This window comes from Mercenaria mercenaria, chromosome 10, assembly GCF_021730395.1.
Source record: "Mercenaria mercenaria strain notata chromosome 10, MADL_Memer_1, whole genome shotgun sequence".
NCBI classification, from domain to species: domain Eukaryota; kingdom Metazoa; phylum Mollusca; class Bivalvia; order Venerida; family Veneridae; genus Mercenaria; species Mercenaria mercenaria.
In genome coordinates, this window is record NC_069370.1 from 62,164,385 (window position 1) to 62,169,839 (window position 5,455).

At 31.3% G+C, this 5,455-nt stretch overlaps 1 long non-coding RNA gene across 1 annotated transcript; it reads left to right on the forward strand.

The window, feature by feature from the left end:
• Positions 1-943: 943 nt before the first annotated feature.
• Positions 944-3,862, forward strand: LOC128546343 (uncharacterized). Its single transcript, XR_008365961.1, has 2 exons — positions 944-1,009; positions 3,741-3,862. It is a non-coding gene; the product is annotated as an uncharacterized LOC128546343 (long non-coding RNA).
• The last annotated feature ends 1,593 nt before the right edge of the window (positions 3,863-5,455 follow it).

The following is a 5,455-nucleotide window of genomic DNA, read 5'->3' on the forward strand; positions in this document are numbered from 1 at the left end:
ATTTCTAACAGTATAGACGTATTTTGACAACTTTTAAAGTTTACAAGCATTTGGCTTTCTCGTGTTTTAAGCTGTCCTGAAGAACCCTGTAGCTGTGTTTATATACAAGGACAGGATCAAACAAATTCTGTTGGGTCACGCATAGATAACTTGTAAAACAATGACCCTTCAATACTTCTACTGAATGGTAAAAGAGTGTATACTTTCAATGCTTTTGTTAATAACCTACGTCAAAAATTTGCCGGACTAGTTACTGCAATTTAGCCTACACGTCTTGTAATCCTTCTTTTCTTTTATACTTGCAAAGGATTGTAATTCTACCGGCTCCATGTTTCATGAGATCTTGTTTATCACTTACAATGAATGCTTATTTGTAGGGATTACGTTATGTTAAAGTAATCGTTGGTAATTTCGTAGAAGAGAGTAATTACAATGTAAACACCTACAATAGTAACGAATAACTACTGTGTAATAATGTATTAACAGTTCAACACTATTCATTATGCGGAACAATAATATCAACAACATCAAAGGGTATCTATAGTCAATAGCTACATCATATAGACATTTTTCTTGATTAAATTCAATAATGAAAGCGAAATTCGTAAGTAAACATTATATATTAGGTTCCAATATGTTACTGGTAGTTACACGTTTCATTGAAAGTTTAGACAGAATAAGATAATTTCACGACAAATGTTTTACAAAGAACAATGTTGCTCTTCCAGTCTGGAAAAAAGAATGTCAGCAAATATGCTTGTATGTCATGGTTATTTTAAAAGATTCATTTTGCAAGTGCTCGTTAGATGCCACAATTACCGAGGAAATGCATTAGGACAGATAGTTTTACAGAAGTAGAATGACACATTTAGGTAATTAAAAACTACATTACTATTGATTGATATTACTGAATACGATCAACTACTACAACCGTTTGTCTTATAGCTGTGTTTGGAAGAAGTCCGATATGTGACAATACTGCAAGAGGGCCTGATCAAAAACATATCCAGTAAGTTTTGATACTTCTTCAAATGATGTAGTCCGGGAGTTTTGTATAGAATTTTAAAAGTTTGTTAGTTTCAACAAGAAAGCGGATACTCCAACCAAATGGAGTATTTAGAAATGTTAAAGATAATACTTATATTATTTGCAAATATTTCAGCATGTTAACGTATTTGAATATCAGGAATTTGGCGGCACCCACATAATAAGCATTTTGCAAATTTTAAACGTGTTTCACAGTTAATACACTATGATGCTTATATAGTTATATTGTATTTTACAATATTTGCATGCTTCGTATGTCCTCGAAATAAATATCTCCTTTTGACAGTCTTGTTTAACATCCCATTTTCTATGTGCCATTCTGTCTAACAAGAGACTGGGTATAACATTGACTGCCTTTACAGTAAACACGTAATTTGTACTTAAAGTGCACTATGTATACATAAAATACATTTTTATCAAATATTTTCTTCTCATTAGGAAACAATATTGCGTTTGATGTTCAAAACTACTCAAAATCAAAACCATAAAAGAAACAGTATCTAATATATATATGATAAAAAAAACTAATCAATTATCATTTTCATGGCGACCGACCAAATTTAAAATATGTCAGAGACAACGATATAAAAACGGATGTTTGTTTCAGATATTTCTAGTACGTAAATGAGTTAAAGTGAAGAAAATTTGCATCAAATTTCTACTTTTCAAAACACAAGGAATATAATATTTATTCTTTGCATTATTTTCAAAGAATTGTTCTAAAATGTAGAAAATGAATGTTGCAAATAAGAAAAAAAATGACTCAAAAGAAGGTGAACACTTGTAGTGTAATCTGCGATGCTGTACAGATAATCTGCTGTTTGAGAACTCCTTTCTGCTTAAGGTGGAATGCGCCTAATTTGAAGTTCTTGGGTTCCGTTTCGAAATTTTGTTTAATATAAAATTCAGCTTATTCCTCATAGAATGCGTATTTGACTTTTCTGATTTTTCTGTTACTTTTTTCTCTACAAACCTTCAAACACGACTATTGACGTCCATTTTTGATGAACCATGATTTCACGTCCGTCAGACTGTTTTCTTAAATCGTTCTGTTCAGTCAATAAGTATCGATTTGTGTGGAGCGGGTAATTTACCGGGCAAGCCCATGGCAACTTATCTTATGGTCAGACGTTACTAGGGTGATGAAGTAAGAAACGAAATAGTAAAACTGTAAGACCTCGGGATGTACATGCGTGCGTGTGTGCGTACTTATGGAGGTTAGGGATAATATTAAGAAAAACAAGATACAAACAACCTTTACTCCCTTGGAGAGGCGGTTGAGTCAAGGGTCATACGTCTGAAATCACAACCTTTAGAATATTTGAATTTGTTGTATAATATTGATCAATGATATTGTACAATAATGATGCTTTCTGTTTGTGTTTCAAGTGTGAAAACTCCGAACAAGAAACACAATTGCATATGCAAATATTCTTCATGTTAGCAGTGTTTTACAACGGAAAACGTGTTTATTGATACTTTGAATAAGAAATATTTGAAAAAAAAGCTTTATCATATAGAAAATATATTTAAAGCGATTTTCAAAATTAACATGATCAGTATTTTAAGCAAAGTTGTCGTATTGGCGTATGTAATACATTCTGCATTCAAACCATTTCTCAATGAAATCGCCAATTCAAGTTACAGTTATAAGGACCTCTTTTGAAATGAAAATTCTCTTTCTCACATTCCATGATTCGTTTCACGCCTGCAGTGAACAACTGATGAGTGAGAATGTAAAATACTAAGATTTGAAAAGAGGTATATCGAAAAGACAGCCAAACTAAGCTATGTTGTTATTTGGGGGTAGGGGTAGCGTAACGTAACTTTTCGCGAAAATGAATTCGGTGACCCCATATTTGTTTCCTTCAATCGACAGAAAATAAAGTTTTTATGATCATATTAGTTTTTTGTCAAAATCTATCGTTTTGGTTTTACATGAGACAAGATTAACGCAAACTTTTTATTCAAAACTAAACGTTATATTTGTCACTCTGACGTCACTTAAACGTAAATATCGGCTTCAACGTTAAAATGATCTCCACCATTTCAAAGACATTTTTTTAAAATGAAAATATGATGAGAAACAAGCAAATTGGTACTTATTGACTGAACAGAACGATTTAAGAAAACAGTCTGACAGACGTGAAATCATGGTTCATCAAAAATGGACGTCAATGGCCGTGTTTGAAGGTTTGTAGAGAAAAAAGTTACAGAAATATCAAAAACGTAAAATACGCATTCGATGAGGTTTATGCTGAAATTTATATTAAACAAAATTTCGAAACGGAACCTAACATCTTCAAATTAGGCGCATTCCACCTTAAATGATGCAATCATTATTCCATTCCTTGGAAATGGAACACGTAAATAACTATTCATGATTCAGTCTGAGTATTATCAATAAATAGTGTAAAGTTTCCCGCGAAATGGCCGTGCCTCAAGGTGAACATCAAACGTTCTCAAACAGAGAGCAGAAAATGTGTAACCATTATATGGTTTAGAGTATGATATTAATGACAGTTTAATAACTTCCAAATTCTAGTGGGATACTCATTCTTTAGAGAAATTTTCTCAGTTTCCATGTACTTAGTAAATGCAATTAATTAATACCATCGCAAACAGTGCGAATTAAAATAACAGGCATGAATAATTATCAGTACTGCGGATATTATTATATTGTTCACTTTCAGGTATCATCAACCATTTTCGAAACCTTCTACTTCAAAAATTGGAAATAATGCCGATTCTACGATTCCTGATATTTTGTCTAGACGAACCAGCATTTAAACAGTGGATACTGCGTTTTAAATTGGTAATATACGATTTACATAACGCTTTATAGCATACAGTTAAACGCGGATCTTTCTTGCGTATTTGTAGTTCTTGAGCACTAGAATGCACATTTATTTAAGCATTTAATGTTTGAATATTAAAATTATGGTTTCACCCGTGGTGCAGTCTGTTTGCAGCTCGGTTTTTATGTGCATTTGCAATTCCTAGCAATCCTTCCATTTGCGAATAGATTTATAACAGATGCTTATTACTACGTAGTGCATTGTAAATACATTTTTTCTGACAATTCTGTGTTCATTTCGTGTTAGTTGTAATGTGATGTGACAATTTTATTTGTCTGTTTTGCTATTTAACATACTATTTATTGAATAAATGATATTAAAATAAAAAAGTGGAAACCACAGGTCGCCCAACACGAAACCTATTATGTAAATAAGAGCATTTTAGAAGAATTACCACTTAAAGTGTTTAATTATGTGTTTAATGAAATAAGTATGTAAAGTGTGAAAAGAGAAGTCTTTCCAGTAAGAAATGTAAATCAACATACCAAAAACAAATAAAGTTAGACATGTATAAATTTCAGTCCTATTAGATGTTATGCTGATATAGAACGTTAGTAAATTTCAGATGGTCTTACCGGAGATAGTATGATTTATTCTACAGGTAATTTACAACTTACGAAAAAACATGCATTTTCCTTTGAAAAGATTTAAACATAAACTTTTTATATCAAATTCAGCTGTTATGATTAAACTTCTAAATATGTTGCAACACGTGTGTGTGGTAAGGTTTGTAACTGGCCTACGCCATTAAAATGTAGTGCCAAAATGCCACTTTCTACGAAAGAATGGTTTATGCGTACATTTTCAAAGAATACCATGTATTCAGCTGTATGTTTCAAGAAGTAGATAATATAGTCCAGTACGTGATATTACTATCAGTTAGTATTTCATAGTACTGAATTTTCTTTTTCTTGCTAACATTTAGATGTTTGCATATCCTGATTCAGATTTCTAAACACTCTATAAATATTGATAACATAAAAGATAACACATATTTTTATTCTGTATGTTCCTTAGTCTACAATTATAAGTGTTTTAGAAAAGATATTAGTATTATACCTTTGCGGTTTGTGGCTTTTAAGTAAGTATCGAACAATATATCAATGCATTTTTATGAATTGTTCACTTTTGTTCACGTGATGTAATAACAGCTGATACCCTTTCATTTTCTTCAAACGCCTATTTGATACAAGTTTATATTCAATTGCGTTGTAAATTAAACTTTTATTCATAACAATGTCATTTTGACCAATCCGGATAATCATAAAATACAACAGAAATATCAAAATTATGCTTACACTTTACATAAACTAAACTTAACATAATAAACAAGTGAATGAAGTATTGCCATGCAATACAAAGTCCCCTACTGGAAGTCACCTAATGTTCTCTACTGCAGTATAACATAATGAACTGATATCTGTCAATGATGTATAAACAATATTGTACTATATATACAATATGTTATAACAACACACTTGGATTAAAATGTGCATATATAAAAACCCACAGTTGTTTTCATATTGAAATGTTTTTGCCGATTATAAAAA